Source organism: Thamnophis sirtalis, unplaced genomic scaffold (assembly GCF_051295495.1).
Source record: "Thamnophis sirtalis isolate CommonGarterSnake01/CBP01778 unplaced genomic scaffold, rThaSir2_p1.2 scaffold_3, whole genome shotgun sequence".
Classification (NCBI taxonomy): Eukaryota; Metazoa; Chordata; class Lepidosauria; order Squamata; family Natricidae; genus Thamnophis; species Thamnophis sirtalis.
In genome coordinates this window covers 66333170-66351363 of record NW_028261383.1, presented here as the reverse complement: position 1 = coordinate 66351363, position 18194 = coordinate 66333170, and the positions used below count along the sequence as shown (strand labels likewise).

General features: G+C 36.6%; 1 protein-coding gene across 3 annotated transcripts in view; it reads right to left on the bottom strand.

Moving 5' to 3' along the window:
- Nucleotides 1-18194, bottom strand: part of ERC2 (ELKS/RAB6-interacting/CAST family member 2) — a 608417-nt gene that overhangs the window by 151042 nt on the left and 439181 nt on the right. The window lies entirely within an intron of this gene.

The window sequence follows — 18194 nt, the reverse complement described above, 5'->3', positions numbered from 1 at the left end:
TGTTCAGCAACACTTTTGACTTTTTAGCTGAAAAATAAACTTTGTTCCATGATAACTAACAATAGGCAACTATTACAACTCATCTAGAACAACCCTCAAGAACTGAATGAGTAAGAACATGATATAGATAGATAGATAGACAGACAGACAGACAGACAGACAGACAGACAGACAGACAGACAGAGACAGACAAGGGATGGATAGATGGATGGATGGATGGATGGATGGATGGATGGATGGATGGATGGATGGACAGAAAGACAGATGGATGGATTGATAGAACCAGTCACCCCATGGAATCAGCAGAAATACCTTACACATAAACCTTCATGGACTGAAGATGCACACTTTTCTACAAATTCTACATCCATCCATCCATCCATTTTAATACTGAACCATAACACATAAATTAAGATAGATGTGCTTCATAGATTGAATGTTTATTTACAGGGCGCCATACTTCTAAAAACTACGTATTCTACACTATGCACATAGTCTAGCCATGGATAACATCTATTTTATTGTAAGTATTGCCTTTTGTATTTCAGATTCACCATTGTATGAATGCAGTGTAAAGACTTAGAACAAATTAACCTAGTAGGTAAACATGGGAATCAGAACTTTCTAGCTCAGGGATGTCAAATTGGTGGCCCACAGCTGAATGTCTCATGCACAGGCCATGCCCACTCCAACTCCCAGCTTTTCCCATGGATGGGAAAAACATCATGAAAAATCACGTGATGGCAATGTAATGTGCATTGGTGGGATTCAAATTTTTTACTACCAGTTCTGTGGGTGTGGCTTGGTGGACGTAGCTTGGTAGGCATGGCAGGGGAAGGATACTGTAAAATTTTCATTCCCACCCCACTCCAGGGGAAGGTTACTGCAAAATCCCCATTTCCTCCCGATCAGCTGGGACTCGGGAGGGAGGCAGAGAATAGATGGGACGGGGACAGTCAGAGGTGGTATTTACCGGTTCTCCAAACTACTCAAAATTTTCATTACCAGTTCTCTAGAACTGGTCAGAACCTGCTGAATACCACCTCTGGTATTGCGGTGAGTTTGACATCCATGTTATAGCTCTACACATATCACCTAAATAGTTGATGAGTCCTCCTGGCCAATAATCTAGAATATGCAGCATGTGTGGGGTAATAAAATAAAAATATAACACATTTATTAAACTTAAACCCTCTTTTAATATGAGTGACATCCTAAAGTTGTGCATTTATTGGGGGATTTTTTTTTATAGATTTACAGTCATAAGCTTTTATATGGCCTGAAACATAGCTCCCAATCATATAATGAGAAAATCCCTTTTCAATATACACAACATCTAGTAGATTTCAAGGATTGGCCTTCTCAAATAAGTTGTCTTTGTCTAACAAAGCAAAGAAAAACAAAAATTTTTAGAAAAGGAAGAAGAGGAAAAAATGATCTTACATTTTTAGCAATCAGCTTTCTAAGACAGAGCAATTCTAATCCTTACCCTATTTCTTCTTTGCATTTTTAAAACATTTTATTTGTTTATTTTTTTATTAGTGAACAGCCTTAAATTTCCTACCTTTCAACTGTATCCTATAAAAATGCACAAGTTAAACAAGAAGATATATGCAATCCTGAAAGTGTTTCCTGTAATGAGGTGTTGGGGATTAAACTTGTCATGAAATAAGAACTGTGAATGAATGATGCCATATTCTTAATATAGTGCTGAAACCTAAATAAAATACCTTTAATATTGATTCCTGCTGAATCTAAACTAGTGGCAAAGCAAACACAAAACTACGGCTAATGCCAAGTGTGGTACTCTGTGTCGGGCATCTATATAAATTGATTAAATGAATAAACATTAAAATATTTCACGGTATAATTATCCTTCTGAAGCCTTTTTGCAGTGTAACTGCATATTGTCTTTGATTAATATCAAATTATGTCAGAACTTTCTGAAGAAAAGAACATTGTTTTGCTGACTTACACATTGGCTAGAATAATACAAAATTTAAGGTCACCTTTTGGCTTCTCTTATGACATTCTCATAAGAAATATACATTTATATTCATGACGCTTAACTTGAACATTACATCTTCAGTGGTTTCAAGCTTCCAAGTGACACAATCAGATGTCTTATTTTAGAGGATGAGATAGGAAGAATAAATCCATCTAGAAAATATGGTATAATTATATTTTTTTTAAAAATCATTTAAATTAAATACTGTGAAATATTGAAGCCCTGACTAATTCCTTTTATGAGTCAGAAGACTTAATAATGCCAGGTATACTTTATTTCAGGAAGAAATTAATTAACTAGATTGGAATTTGTCCAGGACCTCAAGGGCTCTACACTTGAGAAACAAAAAAGCAATGGAACTTTTATTGACCCCATATGTTTAAAAGCTTGGGGTGGGGGGGAAATAAGCATGCTTCCAACTGTACTGGGTGTCTTGGCAATGTGATGAAAAACATTGATCTGGAGGGAAGAGTGCCACCTACTGATTTCTTTCTGCCACCATTTCCTGTAGTTTCATGAATTTCTTTAATATATATTGAAGTTCATTGTTTCCAGTTAGCATTGGACAGAATAAAATTAAGCATTCTAGCAATCTTGAGTTGGTGATATATCTATGAACATATACTTTGGTATCTTTTTGCTTGTATATTTTGGAAAATATAGTTAATCAAGATCAGGTTAACTACTTAAAATAGTTTCCTAACTAATTGTTAAGTACAATGATAGATGGTTCAATAACACTGTATGTTTCTTCAATACATTTTGACTTCAGCTTGTAAAACTTGATTTCAGTTGCTTTAAGTATAATGACAATTTTAATTCTAAATTTAACTTCATATTTTGTTTTTGCATTTCAGCATTAGGTATTTCATTTGCACAATCGGGAAGTGACAACAATATTGCACAGAATGAAAAGGCACAAGTGGGACACATTATTTCCCTAGGAATAATATCTGACCAAATGCTTATGAAAACTTGCAGTAGGAATTACGCTCATGTAGTAAGAGGAATAAGGGATCAGATACATAAGCAGTTATACTAGGGAAAATGTGCTTTTGAATAAACAATTCTTCCTTGGCAACATATTCTCCTGCCTATATTTAATCTGTTATTTCACTTAGCAGAGCCAAATTATAATAAAGAGATTGAGCCTTAAGGATTATCACTTCATGGAGCAAGTCCCTGGATAATACATTCTGCAATTATCCTGTTAGCAACCAAACAATGAAAATCATATTGTAATGTAAGCTTGGCTCTAAAGACCATCTTCAGACGTCATATGTTTAGTTCAGGTCCCATTAGAAAAAGGTCTGAACTAAAAGTCTTTGATGATCATGCCAATATTCTTTAAATATCAGATATATGAAAAATCCGTCAGAAAACTTTATTGTAGAATCTTTCCCTAAGAAGGTATCCACACAATATTTATTAAAAATTATGTTTTGAGATATTAATTCCAAATAATGTAGCCTAGTCAAACTATCAATCCACCCAAATCTGAAAGTCACAAGGAGTAGAGTTTGGAGTGATTCTGAAACAACTAGAAGATAATAATAAAGAAGCTTAAAAGGATGTGGAGTGTGTGAAGGATTTTATTAGATAATAAATATTGATACAGTAGTTCATTATTTTATCAATGAAACTATATACCTTCTAGGGCAAAAAACAAATTCTCTGTATAAAATTTAAAAAGTGATAACTTTTGAATGATTTGTGATAGTCTAGCCCCTCACTATTTGATTTGTCTGGAATATAATTTGTGTCTATGGAAGACAGGTGCATGGGGTGCTGGAATATTTATGTGCCATTTTTAAACTTATTTAAAAGAGCAATGAAACTGCCGTCCCAATCTCCTAGAGAATATCTCTTACAGATTCATAGTTAGAGTAAGAGTGCAGGCTAAAAGCAGAGTATAATTAATTTCAAAAGAATATGCAACTGGACAATATTTACACTGGCAGATCATTTCTCTTTCTAACAAATCTCACTGAGAAAGTGGTCTTATATACCGCAGGAACAGGGGTAAAACTTTTTAAGTTTCTATGTTTTTTGAAAAAAAGTATTATATCAAATTCAGCCAAGATCCTGTTGATTGTAGAATGCTAGTGAAAAAAGATCCCTAAGAAGCAGTTTATTTCAGATTCTCCTTTTCGTTTTCTATAACTGCCTGCTGAGAAAATGTCAGTTTCACACTTCAATTACACAGAACAGAATTGTACAGTCATAGACCAAGTGTATGATTTGCTAGGTTGGCCATTCACCTTTTCTAAGTATAGAGAAAAATGAGCATTGGTTGTTTCAACCACTGCTGTGATTGTTTCAGATTAATTGCAGTATCTACAATAAATCTACAATAAATTATCCTTTCCAAGTCCATGTTCTTGAGTACTCAAGTATTTTTAGGAGCCAATCTGAGTTGGTCACTGGGACAAGAAGAGGTTTTCTCTTCTGAGCTTTTGGACTCATGCTGGAAGCCATCCTGGAGAAATTTCTCTCCCACCACATTCTTGTGAGAGAGAAGTTCCCTGAAGATGGGCTCCAGTACGAATCCGAAAGCTCAGAAGACTGAACCTCTGGTCCCAGTGACAGATCTAGCCTGGATCCTTCAAAATAATCCTGGGACCTGTATATTTGCCTTCATTCACTCAAGTGTTTGTCTAAATCATCTGTCTCTAAGTTTGGGACTTTGAGTATGAATATAATTCATCACAAGTATCACTACAGGTTGGAAGGTTTTTTTTGTGGAGATAATATTTCTCAAAATCATGTTGCATGTGAAAAAAGTATCCTAATCATCCCTATGGATCTCAACCATAAAGTCTGAAAGCCTGAAACAACTATCCTTGCAAAAATATTCCACATCAATATTCTAATATCATAGATAGTCACAACCAGCATTTTTGCCCTGTAAAGTTCTGAAGATTTTTCTGTTCAGTAGGCTTAAAGAAGCATAATTTTTTTAAAAATTCATTCTCTCTGGGAAAGCTGAGACAGCCATATAACCTTCTGAATTTCTCGCAACAATAAAATGGAAAGAAATCAAAAGCTTGAGTTGACATTCTTACCAAGCAAACAAAAAAAGCAATATGCAGATTAGAATTGGAACACAGAGACATATTTTTTCAATTTTCCTAGTAACTTTCTTATTTTTGTTATCTATAGCAGATTAATACTGAAACATTGGCACATGTGATATAAATATGAAAAACAGTTAAAGCACATTGTTAGTGACAGAAGATGCTATTTAATATTTAAATCTTTTTTCTCCCTCTGCCAGCAAATGTCATGTTAGTATGCTAATAACATTTTGGTGAAGCGATATTAGTAACGTTGTCCCTCAGCTCTGGCTCCTCCAATAATATATAAGAAACACATGCAGCCAAATATATGCACCCATTCAACAATGTGCCATTAGCTGGAAAGTTAATCATGTGCAAATATTACTCAAACACATTTCAAAGCCATATTCTTGGCCTTAAAGAGATCCTAACACAGGGTATTCAAACTCAAGGCCTGTGGGCCACATCTGTCCTGCAGGGTGCTTAGACCTGGCCTGTGGGACCACCCTGGAAACAGCAAAGGACTGTCCCACTGCGAGCGAAAATGGAGCTTGCATGTGCAGCCCTCCCGAACTCTGTTTTCAGTTGCGATGGGCCACCTGCAGCCCTCTGCCAGCGAAAACATCAGTGAAAACAGTTTTGCTGGCAGACTGTTTGGACTACCACAGGCATCCCTGACACAAGTGACAACAAGCTGGTCATACCCACCCTGGCTGTGCCCCCTCCCACCGAGGTGCAACACAACCCTGATGTAGCCCTCAATGAAATTGAGTTTGACACCCCTGTCCTAACAGATACGCTGCATAAATGCAATATTGTAAAATAAAGGTGGCAAAGCTTTTCACGTGTTACTGACCTCTTTCTCTCACAAGGATTTTTCAAAGGCTGCATGCTATTTGTATGGCCAAATCCCTCTTCCAAGGGGGAAGCAGAGATGCCAATGATCTTGATATTAACCCCAGCCAGATTATTTCTTTCTTCATTTTTATACATGCATTTCATTACTTCATTTTGTTCTTACATATATAACAGATAAGGAAACAATTCCAACTAGTTACTCATATCCAAAGTCTTATCCTTCCTATACACAAACACACCTTAATTTTTTCCCTTCTTCTTTGCTCACTGTTGCCTTAGAGCAGAGTCTGAAAACTTGGCTCTGTTGCTTGGCCTGGGGCCCAGACATAGGCATGCTGTGTTGGGGGTTGCTGATGGGTAGAGAAAATCTCCACCCCCAGACCACCAATCATTTTGGCTTTTAGCTTTCCTATTTAACTCTCCTAATTAAAATTGTCTTGTATTGCCTTTTTAAACTTGTCATTCTGCTCTTCAGAGATGCTGTGAGATGGGTGGCACAACATTTAATAAATACATATTTTTTTTCTTTTCACTTTCTAGCTGCTTGTATTAATGAAAAATCTCCTTCACATGGCAATTATGTGGGGTGAAAAAGACACACCTATTGGCATAAAAGGAAGGCCGCAATTTTTTTTCTATGTAGCAAGAAGGCAAAAACCATTGTCTAGATCAGAGGTAGTAAACTCAAGGCCCACAGGCTGCATCCATCCTTAAGCACTCCTAAGGGATGCTTAAAGGTGACCCATGGGGCTACCATGAAACAATGAAGGACCGGGCCTCAGTGTCTCTGCCAGAAAAAAATGGAGGTCAGGAGGGCTGAATGCGGCCCTCTCTTGCTCCATTTTTGACTGTGACGGCCTCCTGCAACAAAAAGGGAGCATGGAAAGGCCATGTGAAACCCTCTCGAGCTCCATTTTTGCTAGCAGAGCGCTTGAGCCACCACAGGCACCCTCAACATGAGTTATGTTGAGCTGGCCATGACCCCTGACCATGCCCCCCCACCATGGTCAAACACAACACTGATATGGCCTTCAATGAAATCTAGTTTGACAGCCCTGGTCTAGATAGACAGATGACATGGGTTGAATTTAAAGGAGCTGTGGCCTGGATTAGGTGGACAAGTTGGTGATTTCACTTTCAAGCCATAAAAGGATCTACACAAGGAATCCAGGAGTTCTATTCTTTCTGTAATCTGAAATGAGAATCCAAGTTCAAAGAAAATCCAAAGTCCAATGGAACACAAATGACAAGAAACTTAAATTTAATATACACTGAGATCAACCATGCTAAAAATAGCCATGACAGTTCACATTTTCAATTTGTATTTTTTTGTACTTTCATTATCAATAAGAGTGTGATTTCCTTTCTAGAACACTGAATGTAGCAGTGATAAAGTATTGGGAAGTATTTGCAATAATAGAAATATTTGTATTCATAAAAACTGCAGTAAGAAGTAGTTTATACAGGGCAACTGTCATTTCATTTGTAAATTGGGCAGAGGTTATATATAGTACATATATAGAAAATCCTGGAAACTTACTGTTTTCCTTATTGCTATTCTGTTAAGACTTCAGTGAAGCATAAAGAATACAAAGAATAAAATCCTTTTCTTCCTCTAGCAATTACAGAAATTTGTTAATTGTTGACAATGCTAACGCTTGAGCTTTTTTCACAATATGTTTGCAAGATAGTTGGAGATTATTTATAAAATAAAATATTGGACCATTTTCTTTTGAAAATATAGTTCTTAGGCATCTACATAAAAATCCTAGTAAAACTGCACGCTGAATCTAGACATGGACTGGGATCAATCATGATTAAATTACTCCATTGATTTCAAAGGGAATTAATGTTACCCAATCTAAGATATACTCTTAGGCTTAGTCTTTGTGTAAACTTTATTGAATTCAGCAATACTTACATGAAGATAGAATACAATTTGCTATTTAAATTCCAACCATATGAAAAACACTTTCAACTTGCTAGTATTTTTTATGAAAGAATCTGCAGTAGAAAAGACTTGATGAATCTTTTCTATTCCTGCAGATTCCTTCTTCTTCCTAGGAGGACACTAAGGGCACTTATTTCACCTAAAAATGAAACAAATAGTGAAATTATTTCTATATGATCAGAAATTCCACACTGATTGCATTCAATTGAATCATTCTATAGTTTAATGAAATAAAACTTTACAGGAAAAAATAGATTGTTAGTTTTAAAAAAAGATATAATTACTAGTGAACTCGTATTTGTTGGAGATGGCCAGACTGAGCCTGAGGGAGGGGTCAAATCAGTGGTAGGTTCCTATTGGTTTGGATCATTTCGGCCAAACCGGCGATGGTTTGGCAGCCTGGGTCGCTGAAACTGGCAGCAGCCCAGGCCTGCCACACTCCCGAACCGGTTCTCCAGATGGTGCCATGGGTGCTGCCATCTTATTTTTTGCTTCTGCTCACTCACAGAACAATTTTCATTGCACTGCACATGTGTGCACAGTGCTCATCAAATGCGTTTGCGCGCACGAAGCATTCACAAGCAAACCAGCAGTAGAGACTGCCGGAACCCACCCCTGGGTGAAATGTACTATAAGTCATGAGTTCCTGCACGGCCACAAGAGATCTAAGTTCACTCCATCTTGAATGCCTCTCTTACCTCCGACTCATTTCCCTTAACTGGTCAGATTCTTGTGGAAAGTTTAGAATTGCAATAAATCTTTATGCTCACTTGAATTGTATGAATCTCCTGATTTTCATGGTGCTTGATAGTATTAGGTTGATATGTATATATATATATATGTATTTATATGCCTTCCATATATTTGCTTTAGTGGATGTGGACCAAATAAACCTTCCTTGATTGGGGACAGGGCAAAATGTAAAGGCAGACTTTGCTCAGATCTTTCCTAATCCAGGCATAGTCTCTTTTCTGCAGCCCCAAAGTAAAGGCATCTTGCAGCATTTGCAAGATACCCAAAGTGAAAGATAGGAAAGATGCCTCCAAAATATAGTTCTGCTGGAATAGTTGCATTTTCTTACCCTCTCTCAGTGAAATACAAAACAAATAGAGAGGAAGACAATGAAACGAGTTTACACAATAAGGCAAGGAGCCGAGAGATATCAGAATGGTCCTTTAAAATCCATTCTACTTCAGTGTGAAATGTGTCTGAAAGTAACACAATCAAAGCCTTCCAGATTGCTGGAAATGATTGTTAGATCACTTTGGCAATTGCCTTGTCAACTCTTTCAGTTGACTCATTTCAACAGTAGCAGACAGGCAGTGCATTTATTTTAATGGATTTAGAATGCAATTGTCATTTAATTGATGGCAACAACTTTGACACCTGCCATTGTACAGTATTACAAAATGGACTTGGTTATTCCAAGCACATAATACAGCTCCTTCTTTCAAATCCTGATGGGTAATTGTCCTTTCACAAACACCAGCTGGAATATTAGACACTTAACAGACTGGCAAGCACCATGTTTTAACTGCCAAAAAGACCCTTATCTAAACTATTACAAGCAAATTTCAATTTCCATGGCATCTGTGATTGAGTAAATTTATGCTGACAATTGACATTTCTCTTATGATCATCACACATTTGGGATTTCTGCTTCCTAAATGTCTGCGACCTCTGGGGGTTAAAAAATGTAGCAGAGCATACAGGAGAGATGGTACAGAACAGTGCAGCAAGAAATGTATAGGCTGCACTCATGCTAAAAGTATTTGTCTCTGTTCTAAATAATAAAAGTGGTAATTACATGGAAGGATGTAAGAACACAAATACAAAGAAAGGGGCTCAACTATATAATTAGCATTTTGAAAAGGGAGATGTCTGGACTCTGCAAACATTTTAAACCAATGTATGTGGGCAATATAAGATGTTCAGATTGCTTTATTTTCTGCAGAAAAAAAAATAACTCATTGAACAGACAACTTTCTGCAATAATTATTTAAGAAAACAGATCCGGGAACTATTATTATACTATATTAAGAATGTTAATAGAAAATATATGCAACAATAACCACTACTACTTTTTTTTTAGTCAAATGTTGAAATGTAAGAAGTACAGGATATGCTTTTTATTTTTTTCCATCTGATTAATGGACTGCAATATGAACCATAATTTTCCTATTACTAAATACTTTATAGCAAGATCGGAGAAATGTCATTCTTACTAAGAGTAGTAAAGAAGGTTCTGTTTTGTAATGATGTTAATAAAAATGAATAATAGGTCTTTGGTGGGGTTTTTTTTGGTGGGGATTGTAAGAATCAGAGCTTACGAGTATTGAGAAAAACGAATCCAAGAAGTTGGACAGTATTTAGTCAATACTGACTGATCTTAAAAAGCTAAGTTAGGAATTGGGTGGAAAACCTCTTCAAAATCCTAAAGCTATAGATTAATATATCAAGTTAAAAAAAATCCATGAAGAAGGCAGTGGCAAAAGCAACAATTGTCAAGAAACAATGTATGTCCATGTGGTCACCTAAAGTCAATCTTGATTTGAGGGGATGAACAATTGATATATTCCATAGGACCATTTGGACTCCAGAACACGTTATAAATGTGTTTTTCTTGTTTCTATCTGAATCATGGCAATAGAATCATTAAATCATAATTTCTCAATGAAATTAACAGATAGAAAATCATAAAATCACACCATAGCTCACATCATATCATAGATGAGGAAAATTATTGTAATATTTTATGCAGGTGATAGCAATAGCATTTAGATTTATATATTGCTTTATAGTGTTTTACAGTCCTCTCTAAGTGGTTTACAGAGTCAGCATATTGCCCCCAACAATTTGGGACCTCATTTTACCCACCTTGGAAGGATGGAAGGCTGAGTCAAACTTGAGCCTGGTGATATTTGAACTATCAAACTGCAGGCAGCCAGCAAGCAGCAGAAGTAACCTGCACTACTGCACTCTAACCACTGTGCCACCATGGCTCCTAATTTTTCTTTCAAAGAAAAATTATAGTTGAATATAAAAACAGTCCAGTTTCATTTTCTAAGTTGAATGGGACTGAGGTAAAGTCCCCAATTCTTTTGCATATGGGAAGACATAATAAAAAAGAGGGCTGCCACAAAGACTGTAAGCAAGATTGACTAACAATTATTGGAAACAGGATATTCAATACTGTATTTCAGAAATCAGCATCCTAAGTAGTGAACCAAGACTGATCCCAAGACATTCTGCGGCTTGACCAAAAGACTCCATAAGTCCACTTGCAGAAGCCAACTGAGCAGCAAACATTTTTTTTCTTCAAATCTAATGTGACCGTGTGAACTTTAGCCAAAGAAAGCAGTTTGCTAAAAGTTGCTGGCAGGTCACTGGAAACAGAGTCTTATCCTCCCAAATCTGGCTCTGCTTCCTCCCTAATCCACCTTTCTCCATTCTTGTTTCTTGACCACTGAGAGCTACACATTCTGCAACACCAATGGGGACCATTTATGTGGTCTCTTCTAAACTAGCCTGCTACTTGTGGGGGTTACCTGGGCTTTCAATATACTGGTTGGGGTTTCTCTTGCAGGCTAGGTATTATCAATTTAACCAATTTCGTTGTATTTATTTTGTACAATGACAATAAAGGCTATGTATATCAAGTGACTTACGAAATCAGAGGAACAGCCCCGATCAGAGATTGTGACAGTGGTATATTGCTGATCATCCTTCCAACTGCAAGCTCTCCATGTCTAAATCTAATAAAGCTGTTGAGCTGTACAAAGTACTGAAAATGCTCCCCCCCCCCCTTACAAATTCTTATAGTCTTCTTGTTGCAGTCATGGAAGACTTATGAGTTCAATTATTTGTTCCCCCTCTGCATTATTAATTACTCCTTTGCTGGGACTGCATACAGCATAACTGAATTAAAGGAAAAGATCCCAAAAGACAACATTTCCTGATCTTTCACATGCTAGCTTTTCCTTAGACTTCTATTAATCAATAGTTCTGTAGCTGAGTTACATCCCTGTAGAATGTGTGTCTGCTACTTTTGGATACATTTCCTGGATGCAGTTGATGAAAGAATGTTGAAATTTAAAAAAGAGAGAGAGAGTCCATTTTTTCTTATTTTTTATGCACTTCCAGTGTCTTAAGACATCAATGTAACTTTACTGATTCCTAAAACTTTTACAAAATAGCGAGATAACGAGTAGTGAAGATTGCCAAACACTAACATTGTCTCTGGCTGATATATTATGGACACCTGTGGTCTTGAAGTAGCTGGAACGCTTCTACATTGAAATTCTTGCAAGCAGTTTTTTGGCCAATTCTGTTTACATTTTTGGCTGGCCATCCTAATAATGAAAAGGAACAATTGGGAAATTCATCAGTTATTCTTAACAATCTTTGGGGAATTTTTAATTATAGCTCTCAGGCAAGTTATTTCAGAGAGGAAATCTGACATCACTGTAAATATTTCACTAACAGCATTTATCTTGTGGTTTTTTTTAAACTTTCTAACTAGAAATATTAACTTGTTCAACTGCAAGCAAAGCACTGGATTTCTTTTAATACAGTGCTGACATATTCCATTTTTTTATTTATATCAGGTGCTTCAACATGAAACAAGCTTGCTAAACAATTAATGATTCTAAACATCCACATTTTGTGTACATTGCAGTTGTGTTTTTGTTCTCTTTAATGTGTAGTATTTTGTCTTCTAAAAATAACAATTCTTAAAATAGCCTCAGATTTAAAAATGGTTGAATTATCTCCAGTCCATATCCCGTTACAAGCTTTTATAAAAGAACAGCCTTCTGCAAACCAATCTGATGCTATTCAGATATGTCAGAAGGTCAATTCACTCAAATGTCCCAAATTTCAAACTTAGCTAAGATGACTTTTTAGATGCATTTAGGGATCAATTACCATGGCTGCTGATGGAGGGGAAAGCATTGAGGTTCAAACCACTTTTTAGGAAAATGCAAATTTGAGTCTTTGTGAAAGAGTAGAGTAGTCCTCGACTTACAATAGTTTGCTTAGTGACCATTTGACATTACACTGAAAAAAAGTGCCTTATGACCATTCTCACACTTGCCATTGCAACAGTTCCATATTCATCTGATCAAAATTCAGACAATTGGCAACTGACCCATCTTTGTGATGGTGGCAATGTCCCAGGATCCTGGGATCACCTTTGTGACCTTCTGACAAGTAAAGTCGATGGGGAAGCCGGATTCACTTAACCACTATGTTACACAGTGGTGGGATTCAGCCAATTCGCACCTATTTGGGAGAACCGGTTGTTAACTTTCTAAGCAGTTCGGAGAACCAGTTGTTGGAAGAAATCTTATTTTGTTTTTTCCACTTTACAGGGCTAATCCTGTAAGGAAAGCAGAAAGGAAGCATTCTGGTGTTGTTTCTAGCCTAATCTTTATTGCCCTGCTTACAGAAACTGCCTCTCTGGTTAACCCTTATTACATTGTAATAATGCCCATCGACCTGAGTGACATTGAGTTGGCTATGCCCACATGGTCACATGACCACTGAGCCATGGCCACCCAGCTGATCATTAAGGCAGAGAACCAGTTGTTAAATTATTTGAATCCCACCACTGAATTGTTATTAACTTAACAACTGCAGTGATTCCCTTCACAACTGTGGCAAGAAAGATCGTAAAATGGGGCTTAATAAATGTCTCGCTTAGCAACAGAAATTTTGGGCTCAATTGTGATCGTCAAGTCAAGGGCTACCAGTACAGCTCTGAAATGCAGCCCGTTTCTCTGATTCTTGGCTTTCTAGTATCAGCATCCTTAATTGAGAGAAGGAGAAAAAATATTTCTGCAGTTCTTTCCAAGTAAAACATTTAAACTACTTTTTTAAAAAAAAATACTTTTTTTTTCTCCAAAGATTGCAATTGCGTTAGTCAAGAGCCTAACTCTTCTTGAGTTGCCTACTTTAACTCAGGGCTATCATTGTGATCATGAATATATTTAATAATGGTCTTCTTGCTAAACGTCCCTAAAGCTTGTCCAAAACCAGTTCTTGCTCTTCTTGGTGGACTGCCAGACTGCTACTTCAATGAAATGGGTGCTTCAGTATAATATTTTGGCCACAAGTACATTAACTACTTTAATACATGGAATTCTGGAAAGGTTTTGACTTTGGCTGCAATGTTTCAGAATAAGTCTTTTATTGATGCACAGCTACAATATATTTGATTTATGTCGTCTTTCAACCTGCTCTCTTCAGACCCATTCCCTAAGACACCCTCTGCTTTCTTCATTACATTTTTTTCCTGTGGTTAAAAGAACAGACTAAACGCTGACAGGCATATGATTTAAAGAGTCTTAAATACATCACATTTAAAAGTATCCTCCAATCACATTGAGGTTTATCAGACCTCCCCAGTTAAGTTTGCCTAGAATATTTCGGGTTGCAAAGTTTTCCCCATGTTTCCTATACGTGATGCAATATTGAAACTAAGGGTTTAAGTATGTCTAAGAAAGGGCCTTTATTGACTAAAAGTGGATTTTCTCTTTGATTGCAATAATTTCTCAGTAGTAAAGTTTTGCAGAAACTTCAATTTAGCTTTTCATATGAGCAATGCTCCCTCCTCAGTTGTACTATTCTGAACATATTTATTGGGCAGCAGATCTCACTGTCTTCTCTGAATCTGAAAGATAATGCACAGTAGAAATGCAAATAAATTTCAGTAAAACAGAAGGACATCTATCCACCCTAAATAGTAGGAGAATTTAAAAAGCAGTTTTATATAATGGATGGAATGTCTAACTTGGATTCTTGTCCTCCTTGGAAATGGAACTGGTTGTTATTTTTCTTGGCAAAGAATGTATGCTAACTCAAACCTCTTGGAGGAAGGTCAGATTTAAAATATAACAGGCTTATAAACATGCAATAAACAAAAGAGACCTGTACGTATTTGCTGAACATTTATTCCAAAGTTCCAACAAAGAACTCAAGGTGGCTATTATAATAAGAATAAAAAGAATAAAAGCAGTAAGTGCAGTGACAACTCACTTTGCTTGCCCAACTAAAAGCTAAACTAACTTAACAGCCAACTCACTTATCTGCCAAAGGTCTGCGGGAATAAAAAGAAAATGCATAAATAAAATAAGACAAAGTACATTTGCCTTATTGGCCTATCAGTAGGAGGAGAAATGGATGGAGCAAGCTTAAGCTGCACTGGAAAAATGAAGAACAGCAATCAAAGAAAGGATTGCAAGAAATATATCCAGTGTTAGTGGAATTGAGGGGGGGACGGGACTCACCCGCAGAATCTAAAACCCACCCAGGCTCATAAAGAAGAATGGGGTGATGTAGGTAGCATGGTCTCAAGCCCTGCAGCAGGCCTGAATGGGTTGCTAATATCCCTAGAGCTTTTTTTTTCTGGAGGAAAAGTGAATGTTGGACTTATAGCCTAATGTAAAGTGTGCTACAGCATCTGCATGGGAGATAATTGTGTCTTAGAGTACCTATTGTTTAAACTCCTGTCCTGTCTTATACTCATACCAGCTTGATTCTGAGCCAGTTTTAGAAAATTCTGCTCCTGCACACATACACATACAGAGATAAAGAATCAATATGCACATACTGTACCTGCAGGTTCAGGCAAGGCTGTTTTAAATCCCTTGTACCATAGGTACTGGGCACATTTATTTTTGTAGTTCCTTGTGATGGTTTAATCATCCAGATGTTTAGGTTTATAAAGATATTCCTGGACTCAGGTTTTTCAGAGTTTTTGCAGGTTTAAAGACCAGCAACTTTTTTAGAAGACTTGCAGGAGTCTTCTATGGTGCTGGAGAAGAGTCCTGGAAGTCCCTTGGACTGCAAGGCGATCAAACCGGTCAGTCCTAGAGGAGATCAACCCTGACTGCTCTTTAGAAGGCCAGATCCTGAAGATGAAACTCAAATACTTTGGCCACCTAATGAGAAGGAAGGACTCACTGGAGAAGAGCCTAATGTTGGGAAAGATTGAGGGCAAAAGAAGAAAGGGACGACAGAGAATCAGGTGGCTGGATGGAGTCACCGAAGCAGTAGGCATGAGCTTAAATGAACTCCAGAGAATAGTAGAGGACAGGAAGGCCTGGAGGAACGTTGTCCATGGGGTCACAATAGGTCGGACATGACTTTGCAACTAACAGACATTTTTTAAAGTGCTATCTTTCTTTTCCTGGGCTAATTAGTCTTTGTTTTTTTTAAAAAAAAACCTGAGATGCACCATTTTGTTATTTTTCCTAGCATTTGAAATAGAAGTGTTTGAATCAAGTTAACTCTAAATGTGAATGGAGATCATGATTCCTGCTTCTGCATAATAACCAAAGAATTACCGGGATTAGCTTGCAACAAACTAAGTGCATTAGTGTATCCAGGAACCCTAGAGATGACATAACATGAAAAGTATGCCTTTAAAGTAGACAATTTAATAGTGATGGGTTTTTTTTTTAATAGAGAGTGATATCCATTTTTGCCCTTCAGAAACAGTTGGTGGCTCAACCTGGCAATGAGCAACCAAACAGGATAAACAAGATCAATATTATTTTTTTTTTTATTAACTATGGTCATTAAGACTTAATACTGATTTCATGATGCATAATCAATCTAAAGGAGGTATTTCAGAAATATAAGGGAAATCAAGGTATGTTTATAATTTGGCACCTGGAATATGTACTATACATCTTTTCTTCTCATAATAAAAGTCATTGTTCTCAGGAACTTTAACTAGTGTTTAACCTTGGAAATACCTTTAAAGAAGCATGTAGAAACATAATACAGAGGCAATTAAGATCTACCTAATAGACAATCCTTAATACCCTACCAAATATTATGTGAATGAAACAAACCTAGACATATTTGGGTTTTGGTAATTCAACCTCAGTATATTGCTGTGATGCATTACACATTCTGATGGAATCAATCCATTTGGCATTAATCCAATCACAACTAACTGCTTTGAATCAATTTGTTATATTGAGGTAATCCACAAGGTGTAATAGCATTGCCTCATGTTTTAAGTCAATTTATGCTTCACTATATCCTGTAGATATAAAATCAAGAAAGACAGAATGAATATTGCATACAGAAATCTTGGTTCGTAACATAACCAGAGGTGATATTCAGCCAGTTTTCACCAGTTCTGGAGAACAGGTAGCGGACATTTTGTTTAGTTTGGAGAACCGGCAAATACTACCTCTGGATGGCCCCACCCCAATCTATTCGCTGCCTTCTGAGTCCCAGCTGATCAGCTGGGCCTTCTTTTGTTGCCATGCGCAAGAGAACAGAAGTGGAAAGCAGGTTAGTGGGGTGGGGAGGAAATGCAGTATCCTTCCCCTAGAAGTGGGGATGGAATAGGGATGGAATAGGGATTTTGCAGTATCCTTCCCCTGCCACATCCACAAAGCCACACCCACAAAGCCATGCCCACAGAATCGATAGTAAAAAATCTGAATCCCACCAATGAACATAACAGTAAAATAGTTCTTCTTCCTCCTATGATCTAAATAATATTTTCAGATGACAATTGTTTATGGATTTTCTCTTAGTAAAATATCTAGTACACTTTAAACATACAACTGAACAAAATTTGCATGTCAAATAATTTGCTGGTTAACAAATTATTTTGGAAATGGACTGATTTTCTTTTTAATCTTTCCACTTTTCTCTATTTGTAAAGCACAATTTATTTTTAAAATGTGTGTGAATTACTCAAGCATTATTTGTATACATTTCTATATAACGGAATAACAGTTGTAAGAGACTTGGAGGTCTTCTAGTCCAACCCCCTGCTCAAGTAGGAAACTTATACAATTACAGATAAATATATGCTTATCTATCAACAAGTAGCTAGACACTTTATGTATTTTTCAGTGCATTTGCAGTTTTGTACATATATTTTTATTGAAATTTTTTATTTCAAAAAATAAATAACTGCCAAAATGGAGATCGATTCCATGCCACTTGCATGACCTTTGAAAAATGCTAATTGGGTTATTTTGCATTACAGTAATAGGCAAACAAAACAAAATTTGCTTATTCCTAAATTAACTGCTACAAAGCTGATTAGATGTGTATGACAAAAGTGGTTCCATATTCTTTTCCATAAACATGTTTATGGAAAGTTTAAAATTCCAGTTGGGTATGGTGAGATCTCTGAAAATCCCTAAAACAGGTCATTCAATTACTTACTATATAAACAATTTAATGTAAGGGTGATTTTAAAAAAAATAAGATATCACACTAACATTATACAGACAGAAGTATGTCCCTAAGTATTATGTCTCCATCCTAAATAAATAATACC